The sequence below is a fragment of the Trachypithecus francoisi genome, unplaced genomic scaffold (assembly GCF_009764315.1).
Source record: "Trachypithecus francoisi isolate TF-2019V2 unplaced genomic scaffold, Tfra_2.0 Lachesis_group20, whole genome shotgun sequence".
Classification (NCBI taxonomy): domain Eukaryota; kingdom Metazoa; phylum Chordata; class Mammalia; order Primates; family Cercopithecidae; genus Trachypithecus; species Trachypithecus francoisi.
Window position 1 is genome coordinate 6,478,563 of NW_022681466.1, and position 16,414 is coordinate 6,494,976.

The following is a 16,414-nucleotide window of genomic DNA, read 5'->3' on the forward strand; positions in this document are numbered from 1 at the left end:
CTGGGACTACAGGCACATGCCACCACACCTGGCTTTTGTTGTGGTTGAGACAGAGTCTTGCTATGTCACTCAGGCTGCTCTCGAACTGGCTCCAAAGGATCCTCCCACCTCTGCCTCCCAATGTGCTGAGATTACAGGCTTGAGTTAACTGTGCCCAGCCTCTTGAACTTCTCTGAAAGCAAAACTCATATATATAAAATAGAATTAACAGCAAAGCAGCTGTGGTTAAAACTGGGCAGAGGGTCCCAGATCCTGGCCCTTTCTCCCTCTGTCCTTTGTCACCTTTTTCATGACTGTCCTCATAAAACAATACCAGGTTTCCATAAGCTTTCATTTTAAAACCACTGCTGGCCAGGTGCGTGTTGGCTCACGCCTGTAATCTCAACACTTTGGGAAGCTGAGGCGGGCAGATCACAAGGTCAACAGATCAAGGCCATCTTGGGTAACTCTGAAACACTATCTCTACTAAAAATACAAAAATTAGCCAGGCATGGCAGCACGTGCCTGTAGTCCCAGCTACTCAGGAGGCTGAGGCAGAAGAATCGCTTGAACCTGAGAGGCCGAAGTTGCAGTGAGCTGAGATCCCACCACTGCATTCCAGCCTGGCAACAGAGCTAGATTCCGTCTCAAAAGAGAAAAAAAAGAAAAAAAAAGCAGGGGGGTGGTGGCCAGGCGTGGTGGCTCAGGCCCGTAATCCCAACACTTTGGGAGGCCGAGGCAAGTGGATCACGAGGTCAGGAGTTCGAGACCATCCTGGCTAACATGGTGAAACCCTATCTCTACTAAAAATACAAAAAATTAGCCGGGCACAGTGGCGGGCGCCTGTAGTCCCAGCTACTCGAGGGGCTGAGGCAGGGGAATGGCGTGAACCCTGAAGGCGGAGCTTGCAGTGAGCTGAGATTGCGCCACTGCACTCTAGCCTGGGCAACAGAGCGAGACTCCATCTCAAAAAAAAAAAAAAAAAAAAAGCCGGGCACGGTGGCTCATGTCTGTAATTCCAAAACTTTGGGAGGCCAAGGCGGGCAGATCACAAGGTCAGGAGTTCGAGACCAGCCTGGCCAACATGGTAAAACCGCGTCTCTACTAAAGTTACAAAAAATTAGCTGGGCGTGGTGGCACGTGCCTGTAGTCCCAGCTACTCAGGGGGCTGAGGCAGGGGAATCACTTGAACCCGGGAGGCAGAGATTGCAGTGAGCTGAGATGGCGACATTGCACTCCAGCCTGGGTGACAGGGCAAGATTCCGTCTCAAAAAAGAAAAAAAAAGAAAAAAGAAAAAGTCACTGCTATGGCCGGGTGCAATGGCTCATGCCTATTAGCCCAGTACTTTGGGAGGCCAGATTACCTAAGGTCAGGAGTTTGAGACCAGCTTGGCTAACATGGTGAAAATCCATCTCTATTAAAAATACAAAAATTCGGCCGGGCGCGGTGGCTCAAGCCTGTAATCCCAGCACTTTGGGAGGCCGAGATGGGCGGATCACAAGGTCAGGAGATCGAGACCATCCTGGCTAACACGGTGAAACCCCGTCTCTACTAAAAAATACAAAAAACTAGCCGGGCGAGGTGGCGGGCGCCTGTAGTGCCAGCTACTGGGGAGGCTGAGGCAGGAGAATGGCGTGAACCCAGGAGGCGGAGCTTGCAGTGAGCTGAGATCTGGCCACTGCATTCCAGCCAGGGCGACAGAGCGAGACTCAATCTCAAAAAAAAAAAAAAAAAAAAAAAAATTCGCCGAGCATGGTGGTACACACCTGTAATCCCAACTACTCAGGAGGCTGAGGCAGGAGAATCACTTGAACCTGGAGGCGGAGGTTGCATTGAGCCAAGATCATGCCACTGCACTCCAGCCTGAGTGACAGAGTGAGACTTCTCAAAAAAATAACAACAAAAACCCACTGCCTTATATACTTGTCAATTTCACCTGCTTTTAAAATGCAGGTATGAGGAGAATGGGCTAGGCACAGTGGCTCATACCTGTAATCCTAGCAGTTTGAGAGGTTGAGGCAGGAGGATTGCTTGAGCCCTGGAGTTCAAGACAAGCCTGGACAACATAGCAAGACCCCATAACTAGTTTTATTAAAAAATAAATGTAGGCCGGGCGCGGTGGCTCAAGCCTGTAATCCCAGCACTTTGGGAGGCCAAGACGGGCGGATCACGAGGTCAGGAGATCGAGACCATCCTGGCTAACATGGTGAAACCCCGTCTCTACTAAAAAATACAAAAATAAATAAATAAATAAATAAAATAAATAAATGTAAGGCCAGACACAGTGGCTCACGCCTCTAATCCCAGCACTTTGGGAGGCCGAGGTGGGCAAACCACTTGAGGTCAGGAGTTTGAGACCAGCCTGGTCAACATGGTGAAATCCCGTCTCTACTAAAAGTACAAAAATTAGCTGGGCATGTCAGTGGGCCCCAGTAATCCCAGCTACTTGGGAGGCTGAGGCAGGAGAATCCCTTGAACCTGGGAGGCAGAGGCTGCAGTGAGCTGAGACTGCGCCACTGCACTCCAGCCTGGGTAACGTAGGCTGTTTTTTGTTTGTTTTTGTTTGACTCTATCTCAAAAAAAAAAATTAGGCCACGCGCGGTGGCTCACGCCTGTAATCCCAGCACTTTGAGAGGCCGAGGCAGGCGGACCACAAGGTCAAGAGATTGAGACCATCCTGGCCAACATGGTGAAATGCTGCCTCTACTAAAAACACAAAAGTTAGCCGGGCATGGTGGCCTGTGCCTGTAATCCCCGCTACTCGGGAGGCTGAGACAGGAGAATTGCTTAAACCCGGGAGGGAGGTGGAGGTTGCAGTGAGCCAAGATCGTGCCACTGCACTCCAGCCTGGTGACAGAGCGAGACTCCATCTCAAAAAAAGAAAAATTAAATTTTTTAAAAGAGAATGAGCAGTTGCCCATACTCTTGGTAACTTTTCTTTTTTTTTTTTTTTTTGAGGCGGAGTCTCGCTCTGTCGCCCGGACTGGAGTGCAGTGGCCAGATCTCAGCTCACTGCAAGCTCCGCCTCCTGGGTTTCCGCCATTCTCCTGCCTCAGCCTCCCAAGTAGCTGGGACTACAGGCGCCCGCCACCTCGCCCGGCTAGTTTTTGTATTTTTAGTAGAGACGGGGTTTCACCATATTAGCCAGGATGGTCTCGATCTCCTGACCTCGTGATCCGCCCGTCTCGGCCTCCCAAAGTGCTGGGATTACAGGCTTGAGCCACCGCGCCCGGCCGAACTTTTCACGCCTTTAAGTGCTCTTCAATTTCCTTTAGACCCCTGCTGCTATTTTCCTACCATATTCAAAGCCCTAGTCTTCCATTTGTAATTCAAAAAGCTTAGTAATCAGTTTTTACAGTAGGCTTTTGTAAACCCACTATTCTCAGTATATTCTCAGAACACAAGATACTGTTTTGAAGCAAGTGGCAATAAATCCTTACTATTTAAAAGGTATCAGAAAGTGTTTACATATTTAAAGCCCTAATAATTTTCCTTTAATATGGACAGGAATCCTGTTAGATTTGAAATTTGTTGCTGGGTAAGTGAAATGTTTTACTCAAGAATATAAGGCCAGGCACGGTGGCTCATGCCTGTAATCCCAGCACTTTGGGAGGCTGAGGCGGGTGGATCAAGAGGTCAGGAGTTCCAGACCAGCCTGGCCAATATGGTAAATCCTCATCTCTACTAAAAATACAAACATTAGCTGGGCGTGGTAGTGGGTGCCTGTGCTCCCAGCTACTTGGGAAGCTGAGGCAGGAGAATCACTTGAACCCTGGGAGACGGCGTTCACGCCATTCATTGCACTCTAGCCTAGGCAAAAGAGCAAGACTGTGTCTCAAAAAAAAAAAAAAAAAAAAAAAAGGCCGGGCCCAGTAGCTCACACCTGTAATCCCAGCACTTTGGGAGGCCAAGGCGGGTGGATCACCTGCGGTCAGGCATTGAGACCGGCCTGGCCAACATGCTGAAACCCCATCTCTACCAAAAAAAAGACACAAAAATTAGCCAGGTGTAGGCCGGGCATGGTGGCTCAGGCCTGAAATTCAGGCACTTTGGGAGGCCAAGGTGGGCGGATCACCTGAGGTTAGCATTTGAGACCATCCTGGCCAACATGATGAAACCCTGTTTCTACTAAAAATACAAAAATTAGCAGGGTGTGGTGGCTGAGGCAGGAGAATCACTTGAACTCGGGAGGCAGAGGTTGCAGGGAGCCAATGTCGCCCACTACACTCTAGCCTGGGCAACAGAGCAAAACTCCATCTCAAAACAAAATGAAACAAAAAGCCGGGTGCTGTGGCTCATGCCTGTAATCCCAGCACTTTGGGAGGCCGAGGCGGGCGGATCACAAGGTCAGGAGATCGAGACCACGGTGAAACCCTGTCTCTAGTAAAAATACAAAAAATTAGCTGGGCGCAGTGGCGGGTGCTTGCAGTCCCAGCTACTCGGGAGGCTGAGGCAGCAGAATGGCGTGAACCCGGGAGGTGGAGCTTGCAGTAAGCAGAGATTGCACCACTGCACTCCAGCCTGGGCAACAGAGCGAGACTCCGTCTCAAAAAAAAAAAAAAAGAAAGAAAAAGAAAAATAAAAAAGAAGCCTGGATAACATGGCAACACTCCATCTCTACAAAAAACAGAAAAGTTAGCCAGGAGTGGAGATGCCTGCCTTTAGTCCCAGCTACTCCAGAGACTAAGAGGTAGGAGGATCAGTGCTAGGATTACAGGCATGAGCCTCCATGTCTGGCCTCTCTGTAATTTTAACCAGCCTCAACTTATCCCATAATGCCAAAGGAAATGGCAATCTACACTGCCCTTCTTCTTGCGATTTACTCTCCCTAGATTCTGTGATCTAGATTGAACCAATCTCAGATGGTGTCTTTCAGTATGATCCAGTAGACATATATTATTTTGTTTTTTGTTTTTTGGTTTTTTTTTTTTTTGAGACACAGAGTCTCCCTCTGTCACCCAGGCTGGAGTGCAGTGGCATGATCTCAGCTTACTGCAAACTCCGCCTCCCAGGTTCACACCATTCTCTTGCCTCAGCTTCCCGAGCAGCTGGGACTACAGGTGCCCACCACCACCATGCCCAGCTAATTTTTTGTGTGTGTATTTTTAGTAGAGACGGGGTTTCATGTATTAGCCAGGATGGTCTTGATCTCCTGACCTCGTGACCCGCCCACCTCAGCCTCCCAAAGTGCTGGGATTACAGGCGAGAGCCACTGCGCCCAGCCGACACTTATTATTTTGAACTCCATGAAAAAGCAGATATTTGACTGTTTTTGACCTACAATAGTAACTGCCTAGATTCACAATAGTTTCATATACATTCTTAGTATTTCCTTCATGGGTTTGCTTTTGTTTTGTTTTGCTTTTGAGACGGAGTCTCACTCACCTGTCACCTGGGCTGGAGTGCAGTGGTGCAATCTCGGCTCACTGCAACCTCACCTTCTGGGTTCAAGCAATTTTCCTGTCTGAGCCTCCCAAGGAGCAGGGACTACAGGCACACGCCATCATGCCCAGCTCATTTTTGTATTTTTAGTAGACATGGAGTTTCGCCATGTCAGCCAGGCTGGTCTCGAACTCCTAAGTTCAAAGCGATCTGCGCGTCTCAGCCTCCCATAGTGCTCATATTACAAGTGGGAGCCACCACACCAAGCCCGCTCTTACATATTTTCATTTTTTTTTGAGACAGAGTCACGATCTGTCACCCAGGCTGGAGGGCAATTACACGATCTTGGCTAACTGCAACCTCCACCTCAGGGTTTAAGCAATTCTCTGCCTTAGCCTCCCGAGTAGCTGGAATTACAGGCACCTGCCACCATGCCCGGCTAATTTTTGTATTTTTAGTAGAGATAGTGTTTCATCATGTTGGTCAGGCTGATCTGGAACTCCTGATCTCATGATCCACCCGCCTCGGCCTCCCAAAGTGCTGGGATTATAGGCATGAGTCACTGCGACCGGCCTGTCTTATGTATTTTCTTTTTTTTTTTTTTTTTTTTTGAGACGGAGTCTCGCTCTATCGCCCAGGCTGGAGTGCAATGGCCGGATCTCAGCTCACTGCAAGCTCCGCCTCCCGGGTTTACGCCATTCTCCTGGCTCAGCCTCCCGAGTAGCTGGGACTACAGGCACCCGCCACCTCGCCCGGCTAGTTTTTTGTATTTTTTAGTAGAGACGGGGTTTCACCGTGTAGACCAGGATGGTCTCGATTTCCTGACCTCGTGATCCACCCGTCTCGGCCTCCCAAAGTGCTGGGATTACAGGCTTGAGCCACCGCGCCCGGCCTGTATTTTCTATTCTACTTTATTTCTTTATTAGAAGAAAATGCTAAGGCCGGGCGCGGTGGCTCAAGCCTGTAATCCCAGCACTTTGGGAGGCCGAGACGGGCGGATCACGAGGTCAGGAGATCGAGACCATCCTGGCGAACACGGTGAAACCCCGTCTCTACTAAAAATACAAAAACTAGCCGGGCGAGGTGGCGGGCGCCTGTAGTCCCAGCTACTAGGGAGGCTGAGGCAGGAGAATGGCGTAAACCCAGAAGGCGGAGCTTGCAGTGAGCTGAGATCCGGCCACTGCACTCCAGTCCGGGCGACAGAGCGAGACTCCTCCTCAAAAAAAAAAAAAAAAAGAAGAAAATGCTAGTCGCCAGGCATGGTGGCTCACGCCTGTAATCCCAGCACTTTGGAAGGCTGAGGCAGATGGATCACCTGAGGTCAGGAGTTTGAGACCAGCCTGGCCAACATGGAGAAGCAATGTCTCTACTAAAAATACAAAATTACCTGTGCATGGTTGCACATGCCCGTAATCTCAGCTACCTGGGAGGCTGAGACAGGAGAATTGCTTGAACCCAGGAGGTGGAGGTTGCAGTGATCCAAGATCGTGCCATTGCACTCTAGCCTGGAAAACAAGAGCAAAAACTCTGCCTGGAAAAAAAAGAAAGAAAGAAACAAAAATGCTAGTCATGTGCTTTTGAACTTGGTTAAGTGATTGAACTAACAAAATCATGCAGGGAGGCCAGGCGCGGTGGCTCAAGCCTGTGATCCCAGCACTTTGGGAGGCCGAGACGGGCGGATCACAAGGTCAAGAGATCAAGGCCATCCTGACTAACACGGTGAAACCTCGTCTCTATTAAAAAATACAAAAAACTAGCTGGGTGAGGTGGCGGGCGCCTGTAGTCCCAGCTACTCGGGAGGCAGAGGCAGGAGAATGGCATAAACCCGGGAGGTGGAGCTTGCAGTGAACTGAGATCCAGCCACTGCACTCCAGCCTGGGTGACAGAGTGAGACTCCGTCTCAAGAAAAAAAAAAACAAAATCATGCAGGGACAAGTATTTCCCCCAAACTTTACTTCTCAATCCCAACATCTCAGGGTGTCCCTTAAGTGTATCACTTGTGACTTAACCACATCTTCACAGACACATTCTGCATCCATTACTTCGAAGGCCAAATTTAGTATGCATCTGTCCATTCTTTTCTTAGCTGTATCCTCACAAAAAAAGACAGATCAATGTACTGGAAGAGACAGCTCAAGGAGTTTATTTCCTTTTAAAACTCATTTGCCATTAAACAAATAAACCGAGAGTTCTCACATGAGGAAAATGGCTTTGTCAAGTTTATGTCTTCCCTTTATTTCCAGTTAAAGTTAACAGAATGGCACACACACTCTACTAAGGTCTGACATGACCCTCTTGGGTCCTTTTTAACCGCTCTAAAGTGTAGAGATGGAGAGCATGATTCCTAAATTGTCCTCCTCAAGAGGAAATTCATATTTCCTCCTCCTCAGAGTAAGGACTGAATAAAATTATGTGGTTTAAGTTTCTCCTGTTTACCCCAATACTATACTGCTATTTCTCTATTTAAAAACAAGCAGAATCCCAGCACTTTGGGAGGCAGAAGCAAAAGAACTGCTTGAGTCCAGGAGTTCAAGATCAGCTTGGGCAACGTGGCAAGATCCCATCTCTACAAAAAATACAAAACTTTTTTGTTTTTTTTAGACAGAGTCTCGCTTTGTCTCCCAGGCTGGAGTGCAGTGGCGTGATCTCGGCTCACTGCAACCTCTGCCTCCTAGGTTCAAGCGATTCTTCTGTCTCAGCCTCCCGAGTTGCTGGGACTACAGGCGCGTACCACCACGCCTGGCTAATTTTTGTATTTTTAGTAGAGACGGGGTTTCACCACATTGGCCAGGTTGGTCTCGAACTCCTGACCTCCTGATCCACGCGCCTTAGCCTCCTAAAGTACTGGGATTACTGGCGTGAGCCACTGTCCCCAGACAAACTTTCCCTTTTTTTTGAGATGGAATCTCTGTCTGTTGCCCAGGCTGGAGTTCAATGGCTGAATCTTGGCTCACTGCAGCCTCTGCCTCCCGGGTTCGTGCGATTCTCTGGCCTCAGTCTCTTGAGTAGCTGGGATTACATGCACCCACCAGCAATACCTGGCTAATTTTTGTAGTTTTAGTAGAGATGGGGTTTCGCCATGTTGGCCAGGCTGGTCTCAAACTTCTGACTTCAGGTGATCTGCCTGCCTCAGCCTCCCAAAGTGCTGGGGTTACAGGTGTGAGCTACCACACCTAGACAACTTTTTTTTTTTTTTTGAGACACAGTCTCGCTCAGTTGCCCAGGCTGGAGTGCAGTGGTGTGATCTCAGTTCACTGCAGCACCTCCCAGTTTCAAGCAATTCTCTTGCCTCAACCTCCCAAGTAGCTGGGATTACAGGCGCCTGCCAACACGCTTGGATAATTTTTGTATTTTTAGTAGAGATGGGGTTTGCCACGTTGGCCAGGCTGGTCTTGAACTCCTGACCTCAAGTGATCCACCTGTCTTAGCCTCCCAAAGTGCTGGGATTACAGGCATGAGCCACTGTGCCTGGCCTACAATTTTTTGTATTTTTGTATGTATGGTGGTGTGTGCCTGTGGTCCAAACTACTCAAGAGGCTGAGGCAGGAGGACTGCTTGAGCCCAAAGGTTTAGGCTGCAGTGAGCCATGATCACACCACTGCACTCCAGCCTGGGTGACAGAGCAAGACCCTGTTTCAAAAAAATTAAAAAAACAAGAAAACCCCATTACCCATCTGTCCTGTTCTCCTAGAGAAGAATTTAGCCTCCTTTGCAAATATATTTGTTAAAATTACAAATACGGCCGGGCGCGGTGGCTCAAGCCTATAATCCCAGCACTTTGGGAGGCCGAGACGGGCGGATCACGAGGTCAGGAGATCGAGACCATCCTGGCTAACACGGTGAAACCCCGTCTCTACTAAAAAAATACAAAAAATTAGCCGGGCGAGATGGCGGGCGCCTGTAGTCCCAGCTACTCGGGAGGCTGAGGCGAGAGAATGGCGTAAAACCTGGGAGGTGGAGCTTGCAGTGAGCTGAGATCCGGCCACTGCACTCCAGCCCGGGCGACAGAGCGAGACTCCGTCTCAAAAAAAAAAAAAAAAAAAAAAAAAAAAAAAAAAATTACAAATACATAATTTCAAAGGGTATCCCCAGAAAAAATGTGGAAAAATTCTTCCTTAACATTCTAATTCTGTAACTTGTGGCAAATTTAGCCACATAATATACCTTTAAAATATGAACAGTAAAATATATATATATATAATTTATAATTTATATATTTTTTGAGACGGAGTCTCGCTCTGTCATCCAGGCTGGAGTGCAGTGGCGGAATCTTGGCTCACTGCAAGCTCCGCCTCCCTGGTTCACACCATTCTCCTGCTTCAGCCTCCTGAGTAGCTGGGACTACAGGTGCCCACCACCACACCTAGATAATTTTTTTTTATTTTTAGTAGAGATGGGGTTTCACCGTGTTAGCCAGGATGGTCTCGATCTCCTGACCTCGTGATTCACCCGCCTCAGCCCCCCAAAGTGCTGGGATTACAGGCATGAGCCACCACGCCCAGCCAAGAAAACAAATATTAGGTGATAATTCTTGGACTTTAAAGTGTTTCACAAAGCCCTCAGGGTATAAGAAATCCTAAAAGTGCCTCATACAGCACTGCTTACAGGGAAATAACAATCTACAATTCAAATAACAGATTAATTCCAAACTAGTTTATATACTCTGTTCTACTATGTTTTACCTCGAGGAACTTTTTAAATTAGCTACCACTATAAAAACCAAAGTCTCATTATAAAACATGCTTACGGCCGGGCGCGGTGGCTCAAGCCTGTAATCCCAGCACTTTGGGAGGCCGAGGCGGGCGGATCACGAGGTCAGGAGATCGAGACCATCCTGGCGAACACTGTGAAACCCCGTCTCTACTAAAAAAATACAAAAAACTAGCCGGGCGAGGTGGCGGGCGTCTGTAGTCCCAGCTACTCGGGAGGCTGAGGCAGGAGAATGGCGTGAACCCGGGAGGCGGAGCTTGCAGTGAGCTGAGATCCGGCCACTGCACTCCAGCCCCGGCGACAGAGCAAGACTCCGTCTCAAAAAAAAAAAAAAAAAAAAAAAAAAAAAAACATGCTTACAGACATGCCTCATTTTATTGCACTTTGCAGATACTATGTTTTTTGGGTTTTTTTGATATGCAGTCTCACTCTGTTGCCCAGGCTGGAGTGCAGTACCACAATCTCGATTCGCTGCAACCTCCGCTTCCTGAGTTCAAGCAATTCTTTGCCTGAGCCTCCCAACTAGCTGGGATTACAGGTGTCTGGGATGTCCAGGCTGCACTGAACTGTGATCACATCCCTGCACTCCAGGCTGGGTGGACCAAGCAAGACCCTGTCTACAAAAGAAAGTGCTTTAAGGTATGGGCCAGAAACAGTGGCTCATTATACCCAACACCTTGGGAGGCTGAGGTGGAGGATTTCTTGCATCCAGGAGTTCGAGGCTGCAGTAAGCTATAACTGCACCACTGCCCTCTAGCCTGGGCAACACAGAAAATAAGATCCTGTCACCCCCTCCCAAAAAATAAAAACTAAAGTTATGTATTTTTTTTAAGACATAATGCTACTGAATACCTTACTACAGTATAAACTTTTTTTTCCTAAGACAGCGTCTTACCCTGTCAACCTAGCTGGACTGCTGTGGCACGATCACAGCTCATTGCAGCCTCGGCCTCCCCGCTGGGCTCAGGCAATGTTCTCACCTCAGTCTTCAGAGTAGCTGGAACTACAGGCATGCACAACTGCACCTGGCTTTTATTTTTTGTAGAGATAGGGTCTCACTATATTGCCAGGGCTGAATATAACTTTTATATGCACTGAAAAACGGAAAAATTTGTGTGACTCATTTTACTGAGAGTATCTTCTTTTTTTTTTTTGAGACGGAGTCTTGCTCTGTCACCCGGGCTGGAGTGCAGTGGCCAGATCTCAGCTCACTGCAAGCTCCGCCTCCCGGGTTCACGCCATTCTCCTGCCTCAGCGTCCGGAGTAGCTGGGACTACAGGCGCCTGCCACCTCGCCCGGCTAATTTTTTGTATTTTTAGTAGAGATGGGGTTTCACCGTGTTAGCCAGGATGGTCTCGATCTCCTGACCTCATGATCCACCCGTCTCAGCTTCCCAAAGTGCTGGGATTACAGGCTTGAGCCACCACGCCCGGCCTATCTTCTTTATTGTAGTGCTGCAGTCTGGGACCAAGCCTGTAGTCCTTGTGAGGTATGCCTCTATTTCCTACCACAACCAGCAGTAACTTTCAAGTCACAATGTAGATAATCAGAACTCTAACTCATCCTATGGATGGATGCTTTGCTTCTTCGGGTACCAAAGAGACAGCGAGACTCTGTCTCAGGAAAAGAAAAAAAAAAGGCAAAAACAAGAAACAACTTACATGTGGGAGACATCATGCTAGACATCTAAAACACACATTGTTTGGGCACAGAGGCTCATTCCTGTAATCCCAGCACCTCGAGTGGCTGAGGCGGGTGGGTCACTTGAGGTCAGGAGTTCAAGACCAGCCTGGCCAACATAGTGAAACCCCATCTCTACTAAAATACAAAAAATTAGCCAGGCAGTAGTGGCCCACTCCTGTAATCCAAGCAACTCCAGAGGCTGAGGCACAAGAATCGTTTGAGCCTGGGAGGCAAAGGTTGCAGTGAGCCGAGATCGTGCCACCTGTACTCCAGTCTGGGCAACAGAGTGAGACCCTGTCTCCAAAAAAAAAAAAAGATAAAACACATTAATATTTTCATAGCAGTATTAAAAAAAAAACACATTACCTCATTTAATCTTCACCATAAGGTGCTTAACTTGTGAGGATGCCTGCCAGAGGTGGTTTTCAATTCCATATTGCTTTGAAAATACGTTTCTGGGGGTAGGGTACAGGCTTTTGGTATTTTTTTTTTTTTTTTGAGACGGAGTCTCGCTCTGTCGCCCAGGCTGGAGTGCAGTGGCGCGATCTCGGCTCACTGCAAGCTCCGCCTCCCGGGTTCCCGCCATTCTCCCACCTCAGCCTCCCAGTAGCTGGGACTACAGGCGCCCGCCACCGCGCCCGGCTAGTTTTTTGTATTTTTAGTAGAGACGGGGTTTCACCGTGTTAGCCAGGAGGGTCTCAATCTCCTGACCTCGTGATCCACCCGCCTCGGCCTCCCAAAGTGCTGGGATTACAGGCTTGAGCCACCGTGCCCGGCCGCTTTTGGTATTTTTTAAAAACTTGCCAGAGGGCCGGGCATGGTGGCTCAACGCCTGTTAATCCCAGCACTTTGGGAGGCGAGGTGGGTGGATCATGAGGTCAGGAGTTCGAGACCAGCCTAGCCAAAATGGTGAAACCCTGTCTCTACTAAAAAATATAAAAATTAGCGGGCATGGTGGACGCCTGTAATCCCAGCTACTTGGGAGACTGAGGCAGGAGAATCACTTGAACCCGGGAGGCGGAGGTTGAGGTGAGCCGAGATCATGCCATTGCACTCCAGCCTGGGCAACAAGAGCAAAACTCTGTCTCAAAAAAAAAAAAAAATACAAAAAAAATACAAAAAAAACTAGCCAGGCGTGGTGGTGTGTGACTGTAATCCCAGTTACGCAGAAGGCTCGATTAAACCTGGCGGAGGTTGCAGTGAACTAAGATCGCGCCACTGCGCTCTAGCACTGAGCAACAAAGCGAGACACTGTCTCAAAACAAAATGGCAGTGAGATAATCTGTGATTATAAAACTGCCATTTTTCCCTAAATATTTGAATTAAAAAACTGTAGTGATGGCTGGCACGGTGGCTCGCACCTGTAATCCCAGCACTTTGGGAGGTTGAGGTGGGCAGATCACGAGGTCAGATCGAGACCATCCTGGCTAACACGGTGCAACCCTGTCTCTACTAAAAATACAAAAAATTAGCCAGGTGTTGTGGCAGGCGCCTGTAGTCCCAGCTACTCGGGAGGCTGCGGCAGGAGAATGGCGTGAACCTGGGAGGTGGAGCTTGCAATGAGCCGAGATCGCGCCACTGCACCCCAGCCTGGGCAACAGAGCGAGACTCCATCTCAAAACACACACACACACCACACACACATACATACAAACACAAAAAAAACTGTAGTGGTTGGCTAGGTGTGGTGGCTCACGCCTGTAATCCCAGCACTTTGGGACTCTGAGGTGGGTGGATCACGAGGTCAGGAGATGGAGACCATCCTGGCTAACACGGTGAAACCCCATCTCTACTAAAAATACAGAAAGTTATCTGGGTGTGGTGGTGGACGCCTGTAGTCCCAGCTATTCAGGAGGCTGAGGCAGGAGAATGGCATGAACCTGGGAGGTGGAGCTTGCCCTGAGCCAAGATTGCGTCACTGCACTCCAGCCTGGGCGACAGAGCGAGACTCCGTCTCAAAACAACAAAAAGACTGTAGTGGTTGGGCATGGCGTCTAAACTCCAACACTTTGGGAGGCCAACACAAGGGATTGAGGCCAGAAGTTCGAGACCAAAATGGTCAATATGGTGAGACCACACGTCTAATTTAAAAATAATAAAAGGCCGGGCGCGGTGGCTCAAGCCTGTAATCCCAGCACTTTGGGAGGCCGAGACGGGCGGATCACGAGGTCAGGAGATCGAGACCATCCTGGCTAACACGGTGAAACCCCATCTCTACTAAAAATACAAAAAATTAGCCAGGCGAGGTGGTGGGCGCTGTAGTCCCAGCTATTCAGGAGGCTGAGGCAGGAGAATGGCATGAACCTGGGAGGTGGAGCTTGCCCTGAGCCAAGATTGCGTCACTGCACTCCAGCCTGGGCGACAGAGCGAGACTCCGTCTCAAAACAACAAAAAGACTGTAGTGGTTGGGCATGGCGTCTAAACTCCAACACTTTGGGAGGCCAACACAAGGGATTGAGGCCAGAAGTTCGAGACCAAAATGGTCAATATGGTGAGACCACACGTCTAATTTAAAAATAATAAAAGGCCGGGCGCGGTGGCTCAAGCCTGTAATCCCAGCACTTTGGGAGGCCGAGACGGGCGGATCACGAGGTCAGGAGATCGAGACCATCCTGGCTAACACGGTGAAACCCCATCTCTACTAAAAAATACAAAAAAAATTAGCCAGGCGAGGTGGTGGGCGCCTGTAGTCCCAGCTACTCGGGAGGCTGAGGCAGGAGAATGGCGTGAACCCGGGAGGCGGAGCTTGCAGTGAGCTGAGATCCGGCCACAGCATTCCAGCCTGGGCGGCAGAGCGAGACTCTGTCTCAAAAAAAAAATAATAATAATAAAAATAATAAAAAATTTGGCCAGGCATAGTGGCTCAAGCCTGTAATCCCAGCACTTTGGGAGGCCAAGGCAGGCGAATGACCTGAGGTCAGGAGGTCGAGACCAGCCTGACCAACACTGAGAAACCCCTTCTCTACTAAAAATACAGAGGCCGGGCGCGGTGGCTCAAGCCTGTAATCCCAGCACTTTGGGAGGCCGAGACGGGCGGATCACGAGGTCAGGAGATCGAGACCATCCCGGCTAACACGGTGAAACCCCGTCTCTACTAAAAATACAAAAACTAGCCGGGCGAGGTGGCGGGCGCCTGTAGTCCCAGCTACTCGGGAGGCTGAGGCAGGAGAATGGCGTAAACCGGGAGGCGGAGCTTGCAGTGAGCTGAGATCCGGCCACTGCACTCCAGTCCGGGCGACAGAGCGAGACTCTGCCTCAAAAAAAAAAAAAAAAAAATACAGAATAGCCAGGCATGGTGGTACATGCCTTAATCCCAGCTATTCCGTAGGCTGAGGCAGGAGAATCAGTTGAACCTGGGAGGCGGAAGTTGCAGTGAGCTGAGATCATGCCATTGGACTCCAGCCGGGGCAACAAGAGCAAAACTCCGTCTCAAAAATAAACAAACATTTAAAAAGAATTTAAAAGGGGCTGGGCATAGTGGCTCATGCCTGTAAACCCAGCACATTGGGAGGCTAAGGCAGGTAGATCACTTAAGATCAGGGGTTTGAGCCCAGACTGGACAATATGGCAAAACTCTATCTCTATAAAAAATACAAAAATTAGTGGGCTGTGGTGGCATGCACCTGTGGTTGTAGCTACTCATGAGGCTGAGCAGGGAGATCTCTTTTTTTTTTTTTTTTTTTTTTTTGAGACGGAGTCTCGCTTTGTCACCCAGGCTGGAGTGCTGTGGCCGGATCTCAGCTCACTGCAAGCTCCGCCTCCCGGGTTTACGCCATTCTCCTGCCTCAGCCTCCCGAGTAGCTGTGACTACAGGTGCCCGCCGCCTCGCCCGGCTAGTTTTTTGTAGTTTTTTTTTAGTAGAGACGGGGTTTCACTGTGTTAGCCAGGATGGTCTTGATCTCCTGACCTCGTGATCCGCCAGTCTCGGCCTCCCAAAGTGCTGGGATTACCGGCTTGAGCCACCGCGCCCGGCCAAGGGAGATCTCTTAAGACCTGGAGGTGGAGGGTGCAGTGAGCGGAGATCATACCACTGCACCACTCCAGACTAGGTAACAGAGGCATAACCTCTTTCAAAAAGACCTAAGATGGGAGGCTGAGGCAGGAGAATGGCGTGAACCTGGGAGGTGGAGCTTGCAGTGAGCTGAGATTGCGCCACTGCACTCCAGCCTGGGCGACGGAGTAATGCTCCGTCTCGAATCACCACCACCACCAAGAAAAAATACCTAAGAAACAAAAATTAAAATAATAAAGACTGTAGTGACCTATATATTTAAGGTTCTGAGGATGGATATAGATATTTTCTGTCCCTCAATATTCTTGAATAAGCCAGGCACGGTGGCTCACGCCTTTTAATCCCTGTACTTTGGGAGGCTGAGGCAGGTGGATCACCTGAGGTCAGGAGTTCAAGACTCCCAGCCCAGCCTACATGATAAAACCCCATCTCTACTAAAAATAGAAAAAAAATTAGCTGGGCGTGGTGACATGCACCTATAATCCCAGCTACTCAGGAGGCTGAGGCAGGAGAATCGCCTGAACCTGGGAGGCGGAGGTTGCAGTGAGCCGAAATCATGCCACTACACTCCAGCCTGGGCAACAAGAGGAAAACTCCATCTCAAAAAAATATCCTTGAATAAGGAACGAAAACTTTTATTTTAGGAT

General features: G+C 49.1%; 1 long non-coding RNA gene across 1 annotated transcript; it reads left to right on the forward strand.

Annotated features, from left to right (window-relative positions):
* Positions 1-335: 335 nt before the first annotated feature.
* On the forward strand, positions 336-16,161 carry LOC117066668. The gene is made up of 3 exons (XR_004430442.1): positions 336-355; positions 13,438-13,486; positions 16,136-16,161. It is a non-coding gene; the product is annotated as an uncharacterized LOC117066668 (long non-coding RNA).
* Positions 16,162-16,414: the final 253 nt, after the last annotated feature.